This window comes from Otolemur garnettii, unplaced genomic scaffold (genome assembly GCF_000181295.1).
Source record: "Otolemur garnettii isolate 467f Iridium unplaced genomic scaffold, OtoGar3 scaffold00170, whole genome shotgun sequence".
Taxonomy (NCBI): Eukaryota; Metazoa; Chordata; class Mammalia; order Primates; family Galagidae; genus Otolemur; species Otolemur garnettii.
In genome coordinates, this window is record NW_003852565.1 from 1,894,849 (window position 1) to 1,921,138 (window position 26,290).

The window sequence follows — 26,290 nt, forward strand, 5'->3', positions numbered from 1 at the left end:
CAACTCCTTTGTAACAATGAAACTACATCCTGCATATCAGATATTTATATTACCATTCATAACAATAGTAAAATTACAGTCAGGAAGTAGCAACAAAAATAACAGGGGTCACCACAACATGAGGAACTGTATTAAAGGGTCACAGCATCAGAGTCTATTCCCATCCACCCGGCCTCTGCGGACCTGGAGTTTCTGCTGCATGCCTCTACTCCTCAGAGCAGACCCCCAGGAAAACTCCCACCTCAGGCACATGCCAGCTGCTGGCTGATTCCTCCTCCTTTCCCAGCTGAGACCAAGTGCTTACAAAAGCGACCAGAGCCTCCCTTTCTGCCTCGGCCGGCTTCATTCTGTCTGTGGCCGACAGCTGCCCTCTTCTAAAACTGCTGCACTGACCACTCTAAGGAGGGCGTTCTAACAAGTAACATACAGGATGACAAAGCCAGCTTCCCACACATGGTGGGAGTGGGGGGACTTGGGGGCGAGAAGGTGAGACAGTGGACAGCATTTAGCTGGATCTGAAAAAAAAAAAAAAGACCGTTTAAGGAAAAAATAATTCCTGCAAAAACATAAAAAGACAGTGACTCTAGAATTGCCATCTCAATAAATACTGCTGCCATGGCAGCCTCAGGGGTCTTCCCTGCTTCTTTAGGGCTCCTTAGAATTAGAACCCCATCCTCCTAGAGCTGCCCTCATCTCCGTGTCTGTCCTGTAACAGTGGAGTGTGGATAACCCCCAGCAGCAAAGGTTTCTGCTTCACTAAGGGAATACATTTAAATTTTCAATCCCTCTAAGCATTTCAAAAATGGTCTAGACTTTTATAATACTCAAAAAATATCCCTAGATAAGAGGAAAGCTTCTCTTCACGGGGTCCTTGAAATGCAGGGTGCTTGGTATGTAAATAGCCAGCCTCACACAAAATGGAGACCAGAGCCCTCCGTGGCCTGCCTCGGCTTAAAAGGACCAGTCTGGTTGTCTGCTTGAGACTTTCACTTTTTAGATAAGGAAAATGAAACTCAAAATGTTGAAGAGTTTCCTCAACTCTTTGGAAAAGTTCACTGCCTTTGGAAAAGTTCACTGAATTACTGGCAGACGCAAGAATCAAATAGTTTTTCCAAATGTCCAATTACTGTTTCACTCCTACTTTTAATAGATTAAGTTAATTGTTAACTTATGGCAGCACAAGGTCCCACTTTGGAACATTATCTTAACTTACGGTAAAGAAAGTGGTATTTTTAGGTTAAAATAATTGCTTCACCTTGGATTTATACTATTCCAATTAGAGGCTCCGGATTCTAACCTGACCACAGAGCTCTCTGTCTGACCAGGGACAGCTGCAGAGACTTTCAAGTGGCTAAAACCACCACCTTCCAGAGCAGCCTTGACATTGACTAATTGTGTGACCTTTGTAAGGCTGCCTAACTCCTTGCCATTTGAAAAAGAAAAATAATGAGAGTTTCTTTTATTCTCTGAACAAAATAACTGATAGGCATGAAAAGACAACAAAACGCATTTGGGCTGAAACCAAAAGTTCAAAGACAATCAAGTGATTAAGGAAAGTCTCTAGATTTCTGCCTCCCTCATTCCCATGAAATACTGATCAGAGCAGCTGAAGGCAAAATAACCACACTGCAAACATGTTTGCGTCCAAATGGACAAAATCCCCAAAGCTGTGGGTCTGCGACCTTACATGGCAGAAGGGGGTTGCAGATATGTTTAATTTAAGGTCCCTGGGTGGGGAGATTATCCTGTATTCTCCATATTAATTAGTATAAACACAAGGGTTCTTCTAAGAGGGGGCCATGAGTATCAGTTTTGTAGAAAGAGAAGTGATGACAGAAGCAGAGATTGGAGTAGATGTGGCCAAAAGCCCGGGAATGCAGGTGTCCTCCACAAACTATAAGAGGCAAGGAGCAGGGTCTCTAGTAGAGCTTCCAGACAGAATGAAGTCCTGCCAACACCTTGATTTCAGCCTCCTGAGGGCCTCTGTGCACTTCCAGAACTAGAAGATAACACATTTGTTATGTTTTAAGCTGATTAGTCTGTGATAATTTGTTACAGCATCAATAGGAAACACATATAAATGCCGGCTCCAGGAAGCATTGTGCTATTGTAACAAATACCTAAAAACGTGGAAATGGCTGGAATCGGGAAGTGTGCAGAAGCTGGAAGGCCTTTGAGGTGTGTAATAGAAAAGGTTTAGATCAGCTTTGCAGAAATGGGGTGTGAGTCTTCTGCAGTGAAGACTCACAGAAAAGTGAGGGGCAGGCAGAGGAAACCTGTGTTGTCTGAGAGAGCACTTAGGTGGCCATAGTCCCACTCTGGTGGAAATACGAACATCAAAGGCCCTGCTGCTGAGAGCTCAGAAGGGATTAGAAACGTGTTATCTGGAACTGCTCAAGAGGAGAACCTTTAGCGCCTTGTGCCCACATGTCCGCGGCATTCAGAGCTCCTTAGGGATTATAGTATGTTGGATGGTGGCCCCACAGGTATCAGGTCTCAGTCCCTGCAACGTGCGAATGTTACCTTATGTGGAAAAAGGAAAAAGTGTGTTTTCAAATATGATTAAGTGAAGGGTCTTGAGATGGGAGATGATCGAGGTGGGTCCTAAACGCAATCACCAGGGTCCACGTAAGAGAGAAGCAGGAGACAGGGAGATGCTGCCGATGTGATGAAGATGCTCTTTGGCGCATCTTAAAGATGCAGGGAGGGCCCAAGAGCCAAGGAACTCAAGGCTCACAGCTCTAGAAAACGGACAAGGCAAGTGTGTGACACTCTCCAAGAGCCCCCGAGAGACTGCGGCCCGTAAACAACTTGATTTCCCCCCAGTGAAACTGATTCAGATTCCTGACTTCCTGAAGTGTAAGAGAGTAAACTTGTGCTGTTTTAGGCTACCAACACAAATTCGTGGTAATTTGTTATAGCAACTGTAGGGAATTAATACAATGATTAAACCATAGTCTTTGATGAGGAACTTCACAAGCAGACAGTTGAAGTGGTGGCCTGTTTGCTCCATGCTGTTTACAGTAAAAAGGGTAAGAAAAGAAAGAGATTGTAACAACAACAACAAAAAAAGAAGAGTCATGCTTGATTTGAGAAATTCTTAACTTATTCAGGGTGTGAAAGGTTCTGTAATTAGGAGATTCAGTCAGGAAGGCACCGCCTGAGCAGAAACCCAGCTTTGCTAATGCTTCAGAAGGAGCAAAGGTCCAAGTACATGTTTGACCCACGGGTCCTCAACCACGTGAGCAAAAGCCAGGACTAGAGATTAGATCATCCATGAAACATGTATAGAGAATCCTCTCATGTAACGGTGTGTGTTTTTGAGACATACAGGGGAGACCCACAGGTTTTTGAGAATTTTATACCAGCAGAAACACTTTCACCTTGGACTAGAAGAGATAGGCCAAAATCAAAAAAGACTGTCAGATTCCAACACTCTACACACAAGAATCAGATGGAAAGAAAACTGCTCAGCTTCAGACATGTGCTGCCCTTTATTAGAAAGGAAGATTCCAAGACCAGAGCCTCGGCTCAGGCTCGGGTTGGGGGGAGATATCAAAATGCATCCTCAGATCGGCTCAGAGGGGAGGCATCAAAATGCATCCTTTGATGCCCACGTTATGGGCCTGGTTGGATTTACAAATTGTTTGGAATTGTTGGAATTTCGTTTTTTTCCCTGCCATTTCTCCCCCTTTGAAATGGAAATTTCTGTAACTTGTCCCACCATCGTATTTTGGGAGCAGGTAACCTGGGTTCCACAAGTTTATAGATGGAGAGGAATTCTGCCTCACTGATAACTGATTTAGATGATTCAGATGAGATCTGGACCTTTTGAGCTGATGACATTTAGCTAAGACTTTGGACTTTTACTCGATACTGAACTGGGTTCAGATTTTTGAGAATATGGGGATGAAGTTAACATATTTCACATGTGGATGAGTCTGCATTTGGGGGGTACCAGAATTCAATTGTGATGGGCAGAATAACGGTTTCCCAAAGCTGTCCATGTCCTAATCCTTCCTACCGGTATGTTTCCTTCCTTCCTCAGTAAAAAGGACTTCTGAGAGGAGATTCTGTTAAGGCTCTTTTTTATTATTTTATTGAAACAGAGTCTCATTATCACCCTCAGTAGAGCCGTGGCATCATAGCTCACAGCAATCTCAAACTCTTGGGCTCGAGCAATTCTCTTGCCTCAGCCTCTGGAGTAGGTGGGACTGCAGGTGCCTGCCACAACAGCGGCTTTTTTTTTTGTTTAGCAGGCTGGGCCGGAGCGTGTGGCTGGTGCACTAACCACTGAGATACAGGGGTCCAGCCAAAGTTAAGGCTCTTGAGATGGTGGATTATCTGCATGAGACAAATATAATCACAAGGTTGCTTTTCAGAGAGGTGTCAGGGTCAGAGAAGGGAACGTGATCACGGAAGCAGAAGCCAGAGAGATGCTGGGCCATGAGCCAAGGAACCCAGGCAACCTCCAGAAACCAGGAAAGGCAAGGAAACAGATTCTCCCCTGGGAACCCAAGGCGGGGCGGGCAACATGTCCAACAGTGGGATTTTTAGACACATAAGACCCATTTCAGAATTCTGTTCTCCAATGCTGTGAGATGAATTTGTGTTGAAAAGCCACTAAATTTGTGATACTTTATTACAGCACAGGTAACTAATAATACAAACCTAATCACCAATTGTTTTGTGATGTATCAACCCCACGTATATTTTGAAAGCATATTTGCAAGTTGACAAAGAAATTGGATGATATCAGCCAATTTATTAGTAGCTCATACAGTATTCATTGCAATAAAAATTTGGACCTTGATAATAAAATAGACATCTCAGGAGGGAGAATGGAGAGGAAAAGGGAGGCGAGGGGAGGGGAGAGGGAGGATTTTTGGCGGGATCTCACCTGATATGTACAATGTAAGGATACATTTCAAAACAACTAGGAGTATATTACGAATGTCTTACCACAGGCTCAGCACCTGTAGCTCAGTGGTAGGGCTCCAGCCACATACACCAGAGCTGGCAGGTTCAAATCCAGCCCGGGCCTGCCAAACAACAATGACAACTATAACTAAAAAATAGCCGGGCATTGTGGTGGGTGCCTATAGTCCCAGCTACTTGGGAGGCTGTGGCAAGAGAATCACTTAAGCCTAAGAGTTTGAGGTTACTGTGAGCTGTGTCGTCACGGCACCCTACCGAGGATGACTCTGTCTCAAAAAAAAAAGTCTTACCACAAAAGTAAGTGAGGTGATGTTTATGTTAATTAGTTTGATTTAAACATTCCACACTGTATATCAAACCACCACATTGTACCCCATAAATGTAAACAGTTATGATTTAATAAAAATTAAGTTAAAAACTTTAGATACTTTAGAATGATGAGGAAAAAATAAAAATATAAAATAACATAAAATAAAATAGACATCTCACGCAGTGTCCTAACTGTTAGGTGTTGAGCCGCACAGCAGGCCTCAGCTGGAATCACTCAGTAAAACATAAAACACGACCTCCCCATGAAGATGCTACTATAACTCTTGACTGTGCATGAGATTCATATGGGGACTCTTGAAATTCAGTATCAACACAATCTCTATGCGCCATGTAAAAGAAATAAGGCTTAATGTAGCCGTGAATAAATATCTAAGTATTGCCTCAGCCTCTCAAATAGCTGGGACTACAGGCACCCGCCACAATAACCGGCTAGTTTTTTTTTTTAGAGATGAGGTCTCGCTTTTGATCAGGCTGGTCTTGAACCTGTGAGCTTAGGCAATCCACCTGCCTCGGCCTCCCAGAGTGCTGGGATTACAGGTGTGAGCCACTGTACCCGGCCTTCATAAATTATTTTAAAGAGTAATTGATTTATTCTGTATCCTTCAATGTAATAGGATGTATGTAAGCATAACAACCAGAATTATATGGGCTAAAAATCCCCACTGAGCTTTGCACTATTTATTAGGATTCTCATTCCCCTTTAACTATGGAAAAAACATGTCAGCAATTCTTATTTATGTTGGGAAAACTAGCATAACTTTGATAACTTAAAAAAGTTAGCATATTCCTTATTCAAAAGGGATATAAACTTTATTGATCTATTTTGATTAACACATCTATTTCCCTTTTTAATATTCATATTTCTCAGGAAAGCACTGTAATGATTGAAAGTGGAAATAATTTTAATTTTTTATGTGTATCCACATACTCAGCAATAAATCTTATTAGATGAAATGCAGAAAACACACACACAAGCCTGAACCAGCAAGAAACACTGCACAAAAGGCACAGCATAAATATGCAAGACAATTTCTTTCTCAAGATGAAAGTCAAAGTTTAAGAAATTAAATTATTTCTTTCATCATAAAGCGTAAGGCGGTCAATAGCATAAAACCGAGGAAAGGAGGTATGAGCCACGCTGGAATCAGGCACGCCTGGCTGCGATGTCTGGGTTGGCCTGCACGCACTTGCTGCTACTCAACACTCGAGCCCACATGTCCCTGTGAAGGACGCTGGCCAGCCTATTCTGCAGTTAGGTACTGAGATACCTATATAAGATGTATAGTACAATGCCTAACACAAAGTAGATGATCTAAAATTCTAGGGAAGTAGGGGTGACATCAGCAAAACCTGGTGGATTAGGGAAGTCCAAAACTCTGTCCATCCACCAAGCTGTGGGTAACCAGGCAAAAAAATGACAGCATCAATTTTTTTTTTGAACTCTGAAATCTAGTTTTAAAAAACCTCACAACAACCAGACTGCTGCTCAATGAAGATAAAAGTATCTGAATTTCAGTAAGCAAAGTCTGCGGCATCTCAACCCACCCTGTTACCTCCCCTATTCACCAGCTCCCTGGTGGCCTTGCCATGGCAGCCCACACTCCTGGGGGAGCAGTGCAGACCATACTCTCAAGACTTTCAGCCACTCGATCTGATCTGGACGGTAAGTCTCTGAGTGATTGGCTCAAAGGCTTGCTTTTGTTTACCTGCATCAAAGATTCTTTTGGCTAAGGTGATGTCCTAGGTGGCATTTGTTCAAAATATTTAAAGGGCAGTATGTATGCTATAGGCAACTGGGACAGTGATGACAGTGGGGCAGGCAGCAAACAGATTGGACAGCTACAGAAGAGGCTGAGGAAGGAGTACATGGAGGAAGAAAGGCCAACAAGGACCATGCAGCTTTCACTCACTCCAGGGAATTAAGAGTTCACATTCACGCCCAGGGCTCAACACAGGCTAAGAAAAGCACAAAGAAGACCCAAGGTTTTCCTCTCTAGTTGACCTATAGACTCCACATGGCAGGAAGGTTGAGGCAAAGTTGTAAACTGCTGTTAAGCCCAGAAAGGATGCTCCACAGTGCACAAACCCCTCTTCCAAAGACTAAGAGAGGTTCTGAAGGTTTTTGTTTTTGTTTGCATGCATTTAAAGAATGTTTGCCAGATGGTTGGCCAGCCAGCAAGCCAGAGAAGGAGCTTTAGAAAACTAGGTCAAAACATTCACTAATCAAGTCAATGGCAACCACAACAAGCACAAACAGGAAACAGTATAGATGTGGAAGGATTTAATTTTCAGAGTTACCACCGTATAGTAACCAACATGTCCTATTTTCAAGAAAAAAATAAGAGGCACACAAAGAAACAAAGAATTCCATAGACCTTCCTTACTGAAACAAAAAGAAGAAATTCATCGAAACTGTCCATGAGGACTCACTAGACATTAGACTTAACTAGAAAATCTGAAGGAAATAAAGAAAATCTGGAAAACAATGTCTCAACAAATAGAGAATATCAATAAGGAGATAGCAGTTACTAACAGAACCACATGCAAATTCTGAAGGTGAAAAAAAACCTGAAACAAAAAATTTGCTAGAGGGTTTCAAAAGCAGATTAAGCAGGCAAAAAAAGACTCAGCAAACCTGAGGACAAGTGAAATGAAATTATCTACTATGAGGAAAAGAAAGAGAAAAAAAAGAAGAAAAGAAAAAATGAACAGAGACTAAGGTACCACCAGGAGCTGTCAGTAATATCAAATTATATGTAATAGGAGTCCCAGAACAAGAGAAAAAGGAAAAGGGGGGAGAAAAGATATTTGAAGAAATAGTGAGTGACAACATCCCAGATTTAATAAAGGATATGAATCTGACATCTAAGAAACTCCAAGAACTCCCAGTATTATAAATTATAGAGATCCAGATTGAGAATAATTATAATCAAATGGTTAAGAGCCAAAGATGAGAAATTTTGAGAGCAGCAAGACCAAGCAGTTGGTCATGCACAAGGAACCCCAAGTAAGAGCAACAGCTGATTTCGATCAGAAACCTTGGAAGCCAGAGCAATGGGAGGAAATGTTAAATGTGCTATAAAGAAAAAAAACAATTGTTTGCCAAAAATTCTATTTTTAGTTAAGCTATCCTTCCCAATGAAGGAGAAATTTTTATATTCCAGATAAAAGGACATCGAGGGAACATTTAAAAATCAATTAATGTAACCCATTCATCAATAGGTTAAGAAGAAAAATCACATGATCACATCAAAAGATGCAAAAATAACTTTTATGCATCTAATACCCATTCATGATAAAAACTTTTAAACTAGGAATAGAAGGGAATATCCTCAATTTGATAAAAAAAAAATACAAAACTATACAACTAACGTGATACTTAGTGGTGAGAAATTTGAATCTTTCCCACTAAGATTAAGTAAGGATTTCTATTCATACCACCCTTTTTAATATCACACTGAAGGTCCTACCTAATGTAATAGGACAAGAAAATAATTAAAGGAATATAGATTGTGAAGAAAGAAATAAAATTGCTCTTTAGTACAGATGACATGATTGTCTGTAAAGAAGGTGTGAAAGAACCAACAATGAAACTTCTGGAACTAATAAGTAAACTGAACAATACTGCTGATACAATGTCAATATACATAATTCAATTGTTTTATAATATATCAGCAACGAACAAATTGAATTTCATATTAAATACACAATGCCATTTACATTATCACCCCACAAGTGAAATACATAAGCTATATATATGAGGAAAACAAGAAAATTCTGATAGAAGAAGGCAAATAAGAACTGAATAAATGGAGAGAAATTCCATGTTCATGGATAGGAAGATTCATTATTGTCAAGATGCCAGTTCTTCCCAAACTGATCTACAGATTTGAAGCAATTTCAATCAAAATCCGAATAAGTTATTTTGTGACTATTAACAAACTGATTCTAAAGTTGATCTGAAGAACCAAAGGATCCAAATAGCCAGCACAGCATTGAAGGAAACGGACAATACCCAATTTAAGATGGATTGTAAGACTAACGTCATCAAGACAGTGCAGAATTGTGAAAGAATAAACAATTAGACAAACGGAGAGAACAGACTCCAGAAACAGACATACAAACATATATGGTCAACTGATATTTGACAAAGAAGCAAAGACAAGATACTGAAGAAAGAGTCTCTTCAACAATTAATGGCTGGAACAAATAGGCATCTTCTTGCCTACGGATTAACCTAGATGCTGAACTTATACTCTTCACAAAAATTTCCTCAAAATGGACCACAGATTCAAATGAAAAACTATAAAACTTCCCCTATAACACAGGAGAAAAATCTAAATGAATTTGGGTTTGGTAATGACTTTTTAGATAGGACACCAGAAGAAAAATCAAGGAAAGAAAAATTCGTACATTGAACCTCACTGAAATTTAAAGTTTCTGCTTTGTGAAAGACACTTGTCAAAAGAAGGAAAGGACAAGTCACAGACCAGGATAAAATATTTGCAGAAGACACATAAGACAAAGAACTATTATCTGAAATATACAACGAACTCTTAAACTCAACTATAAGAAAAAAATCCAAGGGAAAAATGGTGAAAGACCTTAACACCTCATTTTTTGGTGGTTTACCTCACCAAAAAAAGACACTCAGATAGCAAAGATGCATTCTGAAAAGATGCTTTATATCATATGTAACCAGGAAAATGCAAATTAGAACACTGATATATCACCACACACTTACTAACATGGCCCAAACCCAGAACACTCACAAATGCTGGATAGGATGTGGAAGAAGAAATTGCTCATGTGAATGCAAATTGGTTCAGCCACTTTGGAAGGCAGTTTGGAAGCTTCTTCTAAAACTAAACAAACTCTTCCCTCACAATCCAGCAATTGTGTTCCTTGGGATTTACCCAAAGGAACGGAAAACTTATGTCTGCACAAAAGCCTTCACATGAATGTTTATAGCAGCTTTATTTATAACTACCAAAACTTGGAAGCAGCCAAGACGTTCTTCCACAGATGAGCGGAAAAACTCTGGTGTATCCAGACAATGAGGTGCTAGTCAGTGAAAAAAAGAAAGCTCTCAACACACAAAAAGACACGGAAGAAACTTAAATGCATCTTATTAAGTGAATAAAGCCAGTTTAAAAATGACCCATACAGTCTGATTCCAACTATTTAGCATTCTGGGAAAAGGCAGAATTACGAAGAAAGTGAAATGATCAGTTGTTGCCAGGGGCTTGGGGGAGGGGGATGAAGAGGTGAGACAGAGGGTTGTTAGATCAGGAAAAGTACTCCGTGTGATACTATCAAGGAGTGCATACAACATTTAGACACATGTCCAAATCCACAGAATATATAATCCAAGAGTGAACCCTGAGGTGAACTATGGACTTTGAGTCATACTTGTGTCAATTTAGACTTACCAATCGTCACATATGTGCCACTCTGGTGGAGTTTGCTAATAATGGGGTGGGCTATGCATGTGTGGGAGCAGATGGTATATGAGAAATCTACGCACCTTACTCTCAATTTTCTATAAACGTAAGACTGCTCTAAGAAATAAATTCTTTAATAAAAGGTATATTTTTTAAAATTGGAGAGAGTTCATTGTTAGCAGACTTGTGATAGAATAAATGCTGAAAGGTATCCTTTAGGCAGAAATAGTAATGCATGGACACTCAACAGCAACTCAAGGCAAATGAAGAATACCAGTGATCGTAATCACACGGGTAAATATAAAAACAGTATTATTACAGTTTTGGTTTTTAACCTCTTTTTATATCCCATAGGACTTAAAAGACAAATGCATAAAATGATAATTATAAATTATATTAAAAGCACACTATGTATAAAGATGTAATTTGTGACAATAACAACATAAGGGGGGACAAAGCTATAGGAGCAAAGTTTTACATATGATTGAAACTAAGTTAGTAGGAATTCAAAGTAAATAGTCATAAATTTAGATGCTAATTTTGATATACAGCCTAACCACTAAGAAAATAATTCCAAAATACATAGCAAAAGAAATGAGATGGAAATCAAAATGGTACACTAGAAAAAAATCAGTTAAACACAAAAGAAGTAATGAAAGAACTGGGGAACAAAAAAATGAGTAATACACAAAGAAAGCAGACAGAAAAACAGCAGAAGCCCTTCTCTGTCAGTAATTACATTAAATGTAAATGGAGTAAACACTTCAATTAAAAGATACTGGCAGAATCAATGTAGAAATTGAATTAATTTTGCATGTATATAAGAGACCCATTTTTGTTCCAAAAGCACAAAAAAGTTGAAAGTGAAAGGTTAAAAAAAAGCATTCCATCCAAATCATAATCAAAGAGTGCTTTAAGACAAAATTTGTTATAAGATACCAATAAATTATATAATAAGAAATGGCTCAATTCATGAGGAACATATAGAAATGAAAACACTTTGAAGCTCATACAAGAAACCCCAAAGTGCATGTGGCCAAACTGATAGACTTCAGAGAAAAAGAGTTCTACAATAACAGTTGGGAACATCAATTACTGCCCCCCCCCTTGTTTTTTTAAAATAACGGACAGAATATCTAAACAGAATATTGACAAGGAAGTGGAAGATGTCACCTGTACTCTATGCCAAATGGACCTAATAATCCTAATACAGGATTGGACAATTACGTTCACAAACCCATCCTAGAAAAAGTGCTACACACTTCATTGCTAAATATCACCAGTGAGTTCACAAACTTAACTGTCAGACCTTTGTATGATGACAGCTTTAATGGACATTTCAGAAAAAGAATTCCCAAAGTGCTTTGAAGAGTGGACTAGAGCTGGTGTTGGGACACAGCTTTCCAAGGGAAGCTCCTTGAAGGTGCCTGCAGTGATATTCCGCAATGAGGGACGTAGCAGTTTTTCTAGGATGAATTCACATCCTTAATTGTCTCACCTTATATACATTGTCCTCAAGTGCACACACAGTACTGTCCAGAATAGACCGTCTGTTCAACCACAAAACAAGTCTGAAATTTAAAATCAGTTGGAAATCATACCAAGTACCCCCTCTGATGACAATGAAACGAAACTAGCAACGGTACCAGAAGAAAAACTGGAAAATTCACAAGTATATAGATATTAAACACATCTCTAAATTAAAAAATGGTTCAAAGAGTACACCATCAGAGAAATTAGAAAAAAAACTTTGAGATAAATGAAAACAAAAGCAGAATCTACCAAAACTTATGGGACACAGAGAAAGCGGTGCTCAGAGGGGAGTTTATACCTGTAAACACCTACAGTCAAAAACGAGAAAGATCTCAAATCAATAACCTAACTTTGTTACACATTCAGAAACAAGAAAAAGAAGAGCGAACTGAATCCTTAGCTAACTGAAGAAAGGAAATAACAAGATTGAAAAAATGAAATGGAAGCAAAAAAGACGGCAGCTTGCTGAGCTCACCAGCAGGTCCCTGACCGCACGCACCAACCTTCCACACTGTAGGTGCTGCCCTGTCCTACCCCCGAATCCCTTCCTCCAGGACTCTGAATGCCTCTAAAGACGAAAGCTTTGAGCTGATATTTATAATGGCATTTAATATACTTTGCTTTAACAATCCAGAATCTCTCAAATGACGACATCACATCCTTCCTTCGGGGAGCTACGGAACCATGTGGGTGGGAACACAGAAAGTTGATGTCCAAGGGATATTCAGGAGAGCACCCCAGGGCAGACTCACCGGGACAGCTGTGCTGCATCTTCTGCAAGGCAAGGATTTGGGTCACGTCCAGAGAGGAACTTGTTTTTTCCATACATGGGACTCAACAGAGATTTTCTACCTGTCTGCCAACCCGCGTCCCTCCACTCAATTTCCATGAGTGGTCTTACTCTAAACCTCTTCTTTCCACTGCTCATTTTAAAATGTTCTATTTCCAGGCTGGGTGCAGTGGCTCACACTTGCAATTCTAGCCCTCTTGGAGGCTGAGGTGGGTGGATTGCTTGAGCTCACAGGTTCGAAACCAGCCTGAGCAAGAGCAAGATCCTGTCTCTAAAAATAGCCGGGCATTGTGGCAGGTGCCTGAAGTCCCAGTTACTTGGGAGGCTGGGCCCAAGAGTTTGAGGTTGCTGTGAGCTATGATGCCACGGCACTCTACCGAGGGTGACAAAGTAAGACTCTGTCTTGTAAAAAAAATTCTCTTTTCCACTGTGGCAACTCATCCTCATAGTCCATCATTTCCCCTAAATGGTCAGGAAAATATTCTAGAACTTCTGGAACTATCTGGAGTTTTTGTGAATGAGGGAAATGCAGGTTGTTCTTGTCTGTTTAAGCTAGACAGCTCAGAGTGACCAGTGCCCACATGTCATCACACAGTGGGTGCCCTACACCTGGTGCTGATTGCACTGCACTCTGCCACTTACCACAGCAGAGAGTCAGATGCTTGAGGTGGGGGAGGGAGCATATAATAGGGAGGGTAACAAGGGGCATTTGGTTCCACTTTCCCAAAAGACATGCAAATTCTGAGTATTAAATTCTATGCGTGGGTAACTCGTAGTTCTGTAGTGTTTCTAAAGACATGGACAGACGCCTTGACCGTGAAGCAGCTGGTGGATGGTGCTTCGGCTCTTTGTATGGCCCTGTAGCTTGTCTCAAGGGGCTGACACAGCAAAGCACCATAGACTGGGCAGCTTAAACGACAGACGTGTTTTCTCACAGTTCCAGAGCCTGGAATCTGGAGGTCAAGGTGCGAGCAGGCTGGCTCTTTCTGAGGCCTCTCTCCTTGTAGCTGATGTCTGCTCTCTCCATGCACGTGGACCCTGTTCTCTTCTGACAAGGACTCGGTCCACACCAATGACCTCGAGTTAAACTAATTACCTCTTTAAGACCATCTCCAAATATAGTCGCATTCTGACATTCTGAGGAGTCGAGACTTCCACATAAGAATCTGGGGGCAACAGAATCAGGCCGTCATCACACCCAGTTCATTTCCTCTCATCTGCAGCCCTGCTGGGTTTCTGGCGTGACAAATAAATGATGGCAGAGACAGGCGGGGAAAACGAGGAAATCTGCTCTCATTAGCTAAACTGCGATTGCTGGATAGGGACATTCATTATTTATTTAGTTAGTTTTGTTTATGGAGACAGAGCCTTACTCTGTCACCCTGGATAGAGTGTCATGGTGAAATTATGTTCTATTTCATACGCCTCTCCTGAGATAGCATTTTGCAGATCTATTGTTGGCTCCTTAGCAGAGACACCAATACATTTTTGCTTCTTTGGAGGTAACATTGACACGGGTGCACAAGAGCACCACAGAGCCCTCATGAAGGAAGGAAATATATCCCACATGGTCTTTGAGCCTCTGGGTGACATAGGCAAAGGAGTGGTCAGAGGCACCAGCCCAGAACAGCCTCCATTTGGTGACTGATTGAGGGGTGGGATGGAATGCCTTGGTGACACCACAGGGAGGTGAGCAGGGCACCCGTCAGTCTGTATGGAGGCTCAGGGAAGAGGCAGGAGTGGAATCAAGAACTTGCAAGTTAGTTAAGCTGTCAATCCTTGACAGGGTAGGCTCGGGCAGGCCTTAAGAGTGGTCCTGGTGTCTGCATTCAGAAGGAGCAACAGGAGAGAGAAATGGAGGGCTGGGGGCCAGTAGCCTGAATGGGTGGTGGGAGGGGACAGGATGGGAGGACCTGTCCTCTGAGGCAGAGAAGGGGTGACAAGGAGCCAGTGTTAACCGCCCACCCCCACCTTAGCAAGAGCTGGGCAGGCAGCTGTGGGTGGAGAAGAGCACACAGAGGCCACACACACCCCCACGTGCACACCACACAGGCCACACACACACACATGCACACCACACAGGCCACACACACCCACGTGCACACCACACATGCATACACACACACCCACGGGCACACCACACAGGCCCACACACACACCCACGTGCACACCACACAGGCCTGCACACACCCACGTGCACACCACACAGGCCTACACTCACACCCATGTGCCCACCACACATGCATACACACACACCCACGTGCACACCACACAGGCCTACACTCACACCCACGTGCACACCATACATGCGCACACACACACCCATGTGCACACCACACAGGCCATACACACACACATGCACACCACACAGGCCTACACACACACCCACGGGCACACCACACATGCATACACACCCACCCACGGGCACACCACACAGGCCACACACACACACACACATGCACACCACACAGGCCTACACACACACTCACGGGCACACCACACAGGCCACACACATCCACGTGCACACCACACAGGCCACACACACACCCATGTGCACACCACACAGGCCACACACACATGTGCACACCACAAAGGCCTACACACACGCCCACGGGCACACCACGCAGGCCAAACACACGCACGTGCACACCACACAGGCCACACACACCCACATGCACACCACACAGGTCTACATACCCATGTGCACACCACACAGGCCACACACACTCACGTACACACCACAGAGGCCTACACACACACCCATGGGCACATCACACAGGCCTACACACACACCCACATGCACACCACACAGGCCTACACAGACACCCATGGGCACACCACACAGGCCTACACACACACCCACAGGCACACCACACAGGCCTACACACACACCCACGGGCACACCACACAGGCCTACACACACACCCACGGGCACACCACACAGGCCTATACAGACACCCACAGGCACACCACACAGGCCTACACACACCCACGTGTACACCACACAGGCCTACATAGACACCCACGGGCACACCACACAGGCCTATACAGACACCCACAGGCACACCACACAGGCCTACATAGACACCCATGGGCACACCACACAGGCCTACACACACACCCACGGGCACACCACAAAGGCCTACACACACACCCACGGGCACACCACACATGCATACACACCCCCCCACGTGCATACCACACAGGCCACACACACACCCACGTGCATACCACACAGGCCTACACTCCCACCCACATGCACACCACACATGCATACACACACACCCACGGGCACACCACACAGACCACACACACACCCACGTGCACACCACACAGGCCATACACTCAGACGTAGCATGTCCTCACCCCCCCCACACCCCCACAGAGTGGCTGCCGAGCCCGCTGCTCTGTCAGACATAAGAAAGCAGAGCGAGGATGGAGGGGCTGTCCTCAGAAGCGTCTGAGGGGCAGAGCACAGCCACTGTGGCTCAGGGCCAAGGGGGCATCTGGACAAAGGGGAGTGCTGAGCTCTGCCAGGGAGGGCCAGCGTCCACCATGCCCTAAGCTGGGCTCTAGCCGGCCACTGCTGCCCCGGGCTGGGTCTCTGCAGGTGGGCACAAGGGCAACACTCAGACACCTGCCCTCCAGAGGGGCGAGCGACATAAACCATCTCATCTGCCAGCAGTGACGGTCTGTGCTAGGCGTCTCCACTTAGCCGTCTCAGAGATCCCACTTCAGACAGAATTTAACATTTCCCTGACTCTCAGAGAGAGCTCTGGCGCCCTTCAGCAGTTTCCAGTCACCTGTTCAAGCCCTCACTGCAGGGAACAGCACCACTTTTGCAGAACAGACCTGGAGATCATTTCTGACACCTCCTACGTATCATCCCATTTAAAATCAATCAACAAGTCTGTCAGTTTCCCTCCAAAATGTGCCTGACTTTCCACTTCTCCATGGCGCCTGCTGTCCACAGAGCCGTCCTCACCTGTCACCTGGACATGGCGTCACGGGTCCCACCGAGCACTTCCCCTCTCAACCTGGGATCCTTATCCTCCAAGCTGCGTCCTCCCACAGGCAGCAGACTGATCAATTTAAATCTCTTCGGGGTCCCCGGTGCTTTAGGACGCTCTTCAGTCCTCAAGCTGGCTTCTGCTTATCTCCTATACCCAGCTCTGCACCCCACACACTCCCCCAGAGCCCCCACACCTCCCATGGCAAAGTAACTCACTCAGGGAGGCCTGGCCAGGCCGCTCCCTGCTCAAAGGGCCCCTCCTGTGGTTCCACCCCAAGTTTTAAGGCAAACAGACAGTAACAACCCCTGTGCTCACTTTTAATAGTGTGTATTTATCAACTTTATTACTATTACTTGAGGCACTGCAAAATAAAAAAAAAGACTTAGATTCTACTGGGGAAAAAACTAAGCTTGATAAAAAGAATTAGATTAGCGATGTGTGAGTGTTTCCCTTAGAAATCTATGAAAAGATCTTAGTATTTGATCATTCATACTTCTAAAATGCTCCAGAAACATCACCCCTACTAAAAGATGGCACATAAATGCTTTCCTCAAAGCATTTTAAACCTTCACTTAGGCCTGGGGATTTCCAGAGTCCTGTCAGCCCTTCCCATGCTCATCGGAGTTACAGGAGCAGCTGGCTACGTCTCACCTACAGGGATTGTGTGTAAAACTCAAGATTCCAGGCCTACAGGGATTGTGTATAATACTCAAGATTCCGGAACTACAGGGATTGTGTGCAAAACTCAAGATTCCGGGCCACTGGGGTCACATTCTCCAGCGTGGAGGACCTGGCCTTCTCCATAAGCAGCACACAGCTATGGGGGACTGACTACTCCGAACTTTCTCCTGCCTGGCTGGCATCGTGGGTTGTCTCAGACTCAAGGCCTGAAGTACACGTGAGAATTTCAGCCTATTAGCAGGAACTCAGTCTTCAAGCTGGTTATTCACTTTTCTCCAGGGCACAGCAGAGGACGGCCCTTCTTCTGCCCTTGAGCATGAACCAGGCTGCAGTGTCCCAGAGCCTTGGAGGCAGGTGTGGGCCAGGGAGGGCTTGGGGCCAAGGATGAGGTCTCCAGCTCTGAGCAATCTCAAGGTGGCCGCAGATGTACCAGGGGGTCTCAGGTACACACACCAGAAATGCAACTCTCTATATTCCCCCCATTCCTCCCTATCCCCGCCTTAGACAGCTCTTGAACCCTTGGTCCTGCCTTCCCCGCAATGTAAGCCTGTATGGTGCCACCTCCTGGAGACTCCTGGCCTGGACACTGCTTAGCTTCCCAGGGAAGCACCCTGACACAGGGAGAGGAAGGCAGGTTGGGATTTGGGCTTTGTCCATAGGTTAATTCTTGTGCATTCACTTCCAGCTGCTGCATCTGAATGGGAATGATGATGATGGCAAGTTCTATAGAGTAGTATGTGGATTAAATGAGTTTCTATGTCCTGAAGCACCAGGCAGGTAATTAAGGCGCATAGTTTTTTCACAAATTAATTAGCAGAACAGCTCAAGTGGCTCTTTTCACTCAGACACAATGGAGTGTGTGGCCCTTTTTCTCTGGGAGGCTTGAGTTGGGGAGGTGTAGAGCTGAGACCGTCGCCTGCCCCTTCCCAGCTCGGAGGCGACGTTGCCAGAGGTCTCTGAGGCCTCGTGGAGTATGCGGCCCTCGCCTTCAGCATGCAGGTGGCTCTTTCCAAGAAGACCCCTGCTCCACACCGGCGAGAGTTGCCAAAGTGTGGCTTCCCTCTCATTAAAACTGAGGGTGCCCATAGCTCTTTGGGGGTTCAGGACCTAAGAAAGCACAACTCTGCTGGAAATGGCCCGAGTGCAAAGGGTGCGGCCTCTGTGGTCAGACATGGCTTCACAGTCCTGACTAGACTGCCTCGCTCCAGGACGGCAGGACACTTCTGGCCCTGTTTTCTGACCAACTGTGTACGAAATCTGTGTTAAAACATCCTCATGTGTATGCTGCAAACACAATTGTTTAGCCAAACAAAAACTGCCCATATCTGTGTCAGAGAAACTCAGACTGTCCTGAATCTCAGTGAGGGGATTCATATAAGGAAGGGTGGTTTCATTCATTCCTTCACAGACATGGGTCAAGTTCCTCCTCCACCAGCCACAGATGCCACATGGAATTACACAGGACACATGTGTCACATGTTTATCATACGTGATTGTCACAGTAATTTCTAACAACATTCAGCTGAGAACACAGAACTTTGGGAAGTCAAGTACAGGGTGTGCAATGCTCCCAAACCAGGGAGGCGGCAGAATGGTGGGAAGCAGGGGCTCTAGGGAGGTGCCGTGGAGATGGACAAGGAGGTGAGGGAGCGTGTGGGTGGCTGGGGAGCTCGGCGGGAGCAGACAGAGCAGAGAGCAGGCAGTGTGCAAACCAGGTTCTACGTCTCCGTGCTGGGAATGAGGCTGTTCTAAATTAAGTCAGGACGAGGGAGCTCTGTGAGCACATGTGCCCTGGGAAAAGAACAAAGCTATGTACTCGAAATGCTGAGATGAGTAACTGTTATGTGTGCTTTGTTAATAGAGTGGCTGCTAATTGCATTTTAGGTGGCAAAGTGAAGTGGGCTGGCACTTCATTTTCACATACACACAGCACCAGGAAGGAAGAGGAGAAATTGTTACTCCCAGAGTTAGTGGGAGTAAAGTTGGTATCCTTTTTTAAAAAAAAATAGTTTGAAAATTTGTATCAGAAGATGTGTTTGTCCAATTCCCGGAATTTATTCAAAGAGTGGGAGCTCGCACCACCATGTTATCACAGACAGAAAAGACGGGAATAACGTGCATTTTTGATGGAGACTACATGAAGGCAGGCTGACCACAGGATGGAATGTGAGGCGTCTGAAAGTTTCCAAACAGCGGTTAATGACACAGGAGTATCTTCACTATTGTACGTTTTAAATTACCACCCTGCTTACAAAACAGTTTTCAGAGAACGAGACCACTCAAAACCTATGGGAGACTACATGAATGTAAGCACGGATGTACACACGAGTGTTCACGGGAGTCCACACACACACACAAATACACACATATACACACACACACACGCACGAGACTCAGGCCAAAACACCAACCGGGATTCTCGTCTTGGTATTTTCATAACTGTATTCTGCATTTTTTGATTCTCCATATTTTAAAAAGTTTTAAATAACATTTTGATTCTTATCAATATAAAATAAGTGTTACCTTAAGTCAGCCTGCTGGTTTCATGCATGAAGTTTTTAACTAGATGCCCATTTGTGCATGTATAGACGTACATACTTGTACATATATACAAACACATCTCAGAGTCTAGTTGAAAACTGCCAGATATATCCATATATATGCCTGTAATTTCTTTCAAACCAGACACGTGTAACAACTTTCTTACCGATTATGCTAAAGTTGCACACTGAATGCTACTGGCCCCTCATCAAGCAAAAACGTGGCAATGCTGCTCCCAAGTGGCCATTGAAGGAATATGTGTATTTACAAGTTGTGTTCAAAATGAGAAATAATCTTAGATCCCACAGGTACACAGCATTGGAAGAAAACAAAAACAAAATATAGCGGGTCTCAAAGATTAAAATATAATGACCAAGGACTCGTACCCTCTAAGTGGAAATCAGTGAAACTGAATTAGTCTCCTCCTAACCGCTTCACTGCACCCTGTTCCCTCAGTTCAAAGCAATGTTTTCTACTGATAATGACAATCTAACTAAAGTGTAATGGTCATAAAATTATGCCTTCCTCAAAGTAAAACAGCACAGGGAATACAAAGGAGTCAGGGCAGAGTGGTGTCCAATGCACGCCTCTGTCCAGTGCTGCTTTACTTTTGGTTTGTACTTGTAGTGGGTGTCGGGGAGAGATGACAGGGAGCCACTGCCACCAAACCCACTTGGTTATAAAAAATGTACATATCGGCTCAGTGCCTGTGGCTCAAGTGGCTAAGACGCCAGCCACACACCCCTAAGGTGGCGGGTTCGAATCCAGCCGGGCCCACCAAACAACAATGACGGCTGCAACCAAAAAATAGCCAGGCATTGTGGTGGGTGCCTGTGGTCCCAGCTACTTGGGAGGCTGAGGCAGGAGACTCGCTTGAGCTCAGGAGCTGGAGGTTGCTGTGAGCTGTGATGCTACGGCACTCTACCCAGGGGGATAGCTTGAGGCTCTGTCTCAAAAAAAAAAAATGTACATATCTTAAGATTTGCCATGATCTCTGAGATACAGGGACACCCAGTCTGCAGGGTCTTGTCTGGAGGGGATCTGGACCTCCTACTATGAAATGATTAAAAAAAGAAAAAAAGCTCTACCTTCCCAACCACCCCACCTGTCTGCAAAAAAACAAGAACAATTAGAGTCTACCCAGGAGGACAGTCATCCACCTAGATCCTAGATGGATTAAAGCCAGTCTCCAGGGTCAGCACCCCTGACCTCTCCAACCCTTCAAAGGGATTCCTGGCCAGGGGAACCCTGGTCTGTTGAAATTCTTTAGAGGTGACCTGTCACCCAGCCAAATGCTAGAAGCATAGCTCTGGGGACAGCTCTGTAAAATGCATTGTACTTCGTAAGTGTGCTCTTAGGGTCCCATGGGAAAGGTGTGTCACTCTCTTTGGGTCTGTTCGGAGCAGCTGAGGAATTTTAGCTTCAGATCCAGTAAATGGATGACACATGGGGGTAGACATCTCTTTAAAACCAACAGTGTCATTTAGCTCCAGGCAAGTGCTTCTGGCTCTTCCCCAGACATTTTGGGAGCAAATGGCATCTACAGTGCACCTTCTTTTGGCTTCCTTTGAATCACCTATGTAAAGAATTCCATCTTGCTCCATTGTGAGTACCTTTAAATACTAACTTAAAGGATTTCTGGGGCATGGTAGGGATTTTCCACAAAAAAATAGTGCTATTCAATATGGTGAACTGTAATGTATATTTTCAAAAAGCCAGAAGAAAGGATTTTGAATGTTTGTAAGACACAGAAGTGCTAATCACCCTTGTTTGATCATTACACACCGTACACTGGCACTGAAGTCTCACTTGGTTGTCCATACATACGTACAATCACTACATGTCCACTAAAAATAAAAGGGAAAAAATTTTAAGACTTATTCAAGTACAATAACCTCTACAGTACTTCTGAGGAGATGGTAACTTTTTCAAACATTTTGATGTTTGTCCTAGATTAAAAGGATACCACGTAAATTCTAATCTGTTCCAGATTTTCATGCTTCATTTTTAAAAGTAGGTCCAAAGTAAAAAGATATAATTTTATTTGAAAAATTTATCCAATTGTTATGTTTCTTCCAAAGTTTGGTAATAGAATAGACAACTTTGTGTGTGAGGTTTAGTTTGAAGTATGAAGCTTATTTGTTTCAGACAGATAACACGTGGGAATTACTAGATCACAATGTATCATTGCTTCTTTCAGATTGTAGGAGGGTCCCTATGATTAGGTTATACCCTTTGCATTTGTAAGGTAAAGTCCAAGTTGCAGCAGAGTCCTTCGCCCAGGAGGTGGCCGTGTAGCCCTACATTGTACCTGTGGGGTGGGAACCTGCCAAACCCCAATCCCCTCACCCCTTCTTGAATTTAATGGTGCTTTTCTCTCATTTGGGACTATAGTTGGTGGCCTACTGGTTTCAACACAGTATTGATACGTGGTTGATACTGCTTTTCCATTCTTGAGATAATTTGCTTAGGAGAGTGTTCCCTAAATCAATCCAGGTAAATACAAAAGATGTAAAGGCTCCATGTTTTTTATGGCTGAATATTGTTCCATGGTGTAATTAATCCACTCATGGGTTGATGGGCACTTGGGCTGTTTCCACATCTTTGCCATTGTGAATTGAGCTGCCACTGGAAATGACAAAATGATAAAATGTTTTTTTTTTTTTTCCTGGGTAGATTCCTAGTGATCCACCCAGGGATTGTGGGATCAAATGAAAGGCCCATTTTGCAGCTCTTTGAGGGTTCTCCAAACTTCTTTCCCAAAGGGTAATATTAGTTTGCAATCCCACCAATGGGTTACATGGCTTGACAGGAGGGGCCCAGGGCAGATCAGAAGGGCAGAGCCAACGAAGCCTCCGTACTGAGTCGGGGACACCAGGTCCCATCTCACAGAGTGATGTGCGTTTCCACCTGTAGTGTGTCACCACATCACCACCTTGGCCAGGTCGGGAGGTAGAGCCCGTGCTGCATTCTACATACAGCGCTACTAATGTTTATGACACTGGGAAGTGCGACTATTCCCCCTCTCCAAATGTTGTAGATGAAAAGGGAAACCCATTACCACATCTGCAGCTCCCTGGCTGACCCCTGCACAAACAGCCACTAACCAGCCTCAGCCGACTCCCCTGCACAAACAGCCACTAACCAGCCCTGGCTGACCCCTGCACAAACAGCCACTAACCAGCCCACGTCCAGCCTCGCCCCAGTTGCCCTCTGGGTGCAGCATTCTGAAGACGTAAGAAGACAGTTCCAATCCAGAAATGCCACGTCCCTCCACCTTTCAAATGTGCTGGATTAAACCACATGGGCTCAAATCCCTGTTGTCCCTCCCCTAGCTATGCGACTCTGGGCAGATAAGCAAACACTTTCCTGGTGACAGTCACAGTGTCTCCAGGCTGGCAGGGCTGTTTGAGAACTGAGAGGGGCCACATCTGTGAAGCTGCCTGGGACTCAGACCTGGGGAAGGGGCCTGCTCCTGCCTCTCCCTCCACAACTCAGCCTTTAACGCAGCCGAGGAGAACATCAGGTTGTCTCCAACAGATTCTGAGATATGCCCTTTAGAGTCTGGACCCAGCTATAGTCTCTCAGGGATGAAAACCAAGGGCGACGACTGGATGAAGCCTGTGGGTGTTTTTATTCTATGAACAGAACACAGGCACCCCCACAACATCCAGCCAGTCGTTCCTCCCAGGGGCACCTCTGGAACTCTCCACACCCACCGTCTGGACACGGCTGACACTGCCCCCCATTCCTCTGCACACCGAGAACAGCTGAGGACTTATTCTCAACCCTGCAACACAGCTCTGCTTTTTAACATACTTCTCCTTACTGAGAACGCACTGTCCCAGGACGCCAGGGCTCACAGCTCATGTCTGCATCCGTGGGAAACACGTTCCAGGTCAGCACAAGCAGGGACAGTGAAGCATGAGAGACAGTAGCACAGGACGTCCAGATGGATGTCACAGGCCCCCTCACCACACAGCTCCCTGCTCAGCTGATACAGGAAAAACCAAGTGCTGCTGGCAAGGAGGTTTGGGGCCACACAGTGTGTCATGTGTCCCTCAGAACATGGTAAGAAACAGCCTCAGGGGGGCGCCCATAGCACAGTGGTTATGGTGCCAGCCATGTATACAGAGGCTGGCAGGTTCAAACCTGGCCCAGGCCAGCTAAACAACAGTGACAATTGCAACAAAAAAAGAGCCGGGTGTTGTGGTGGGCACCTGTAGTCCCAGCTACTTGGGAGGCTGAGGCAAGAGAATCGCTTAAGCCCAAGAGTTGGAGGTTGCTGTGAACTCTGACGTGATGGCACTCTACCAAGAGCGACATAGTGAGACTCTGTCTCAAAAAAAATAAAGAAAAAAAGAAATAAACACAGCCTCTAAAGATGACAGGGTCAATGTTATTACTCCCTAGCCCCCATTACTACTTGTTCTTCTTCTTCTTTTTTCTTTTAGACTGAGTCTCACTATGTCACCCTTGCTAGAGAGCTGTGACATCACAGCTCATAGCAACCTCCAACTCTTGGGCTTAAGTGATTCTCTCGCCTCAGGCTACCAAGTAGCTGGGACCACAAGCACCTGCTACAACGCCCGGCTATTTTTTGTTATTGTTGTTGCAGTTGTAATTGTTTAGCTGGCCCAGGCAGGTTTCGAACACTCCAGCTTCAATGTATGAGATTGGCATCCTAACCACTGTGCTATGGGCACCAACTCCCATTACTTCTTTTAAATACAAAGTTTACTGTGAAAAGTGTAGCAAGATACAGAAATTCCAATAAGTAGGTGGCTTAAAACACACACACACACACACACACACACACGGCTCTGGGAGGTTCAGGCGGTGGACTGCTTGAGCTCAGGAGTTTGAGACAAGCCTGAGCAGCAGTGAGACCCTGTCTGTACTGAAAATAGGAAAATCAGGCAGCGCCTGTGGCTCAGTGAGTAGGGTGCTGGCCCCATATACAGAGGGTGGTGGGTTCGCACCTGGCCCAGGCCAAACTGCCACAAAAAAATAGCTGGGTGGGCGTCGCCTGTGGCTCAAAAGAGTAGGGCGCCGGCCCCATATGCCGGAGGTGGCAGGTTCTAAACCAGCCCCAGCCAAAAGCTGCCAGAAAAAAAAAAAGCCAAAAAAATAGCCGGGCATTGTGATGGGCGCCTGTAGTCCCAGCTATTTGGGAGGCTGAGGCATGAGGGTCTCTTAAGCCCCAGAGTTTGAGGTTGCTGTGAGCTGTGATGCCACTGTACTCTATCCAGGATGACAGAGTAGACTCTGTCTCAAAAAAAAAGAAAAAAAAGAAAAAGGAAACCTGATGTACTTTTTTTTAATTTAAAAAGTATTTTCTGAAGCATTTTTCTGTGTACACCCACCATACAAACTTCGAAAAGCTATAAAAAGAGCCTTTCTTGCAGGTCAATTTACTGATTTACTCAAGAACAATAAATAAATCAGAATTTTAAAAAATGACTAATGCTCATTTTAAATTAGAAATGCTAAACAACCTCAGCATATCAAAAACAGCTTATCAAAAGATATTATAAACAGCTTTTAAATCGTGCAAATGTTGAACAATTGCAACCAAACAAACAAAAGTTTCCCCTTAGCTTTTTAAATGCAATTTTTGTAAAATAAATGTTCTCTCTCTGATGGTATCTGGGTCACTATTTCAAAGACGCTCTTGAGCTTTAACCAAATAAACAAGTATGGATAACACAGGGCTGTGGACCTCAGCAGTCAAAGGACAGAACGCGCACGAGCACCAGTGTGGGAGTGTCACAGGTGGAAAATGCACGTCGTGTAACCCTCAGATCCACCCTGGGAACCTGGGCGGGGGGCAGCCGCATCCATCCTGCACGGTCCCTGAGCCTTCGCCCTGCGCGCCCCCGCACCACCCTGAGTGCCCCCGACTGAGCGCGTCCCCGTCCCGCCCCGCGCGCCCCCGACTGCGCGCAACCCCTCGCGTCGCGCCGCGCCCCGCCCGCGCACCGCACGGTGTAGAGCAGGTGGCCCCGCCCGCTCACCGC

General features: G+C 44.7%; 1 protein-coding gene across 1 annotated transcript in view; it reads right to left on the reverse strand.

The window, feature by feature from the left end:
* GABRA5 (gamma-aminobutyric acid type A receptor alpha5 subunit) overlaps positions 1–26,290 on the reverse strand; it is an 82,178-nt gene that overhangs the window by 37,348 nt on the left and 18,540 nt on the right. The window lies entirely within an intron of this gene.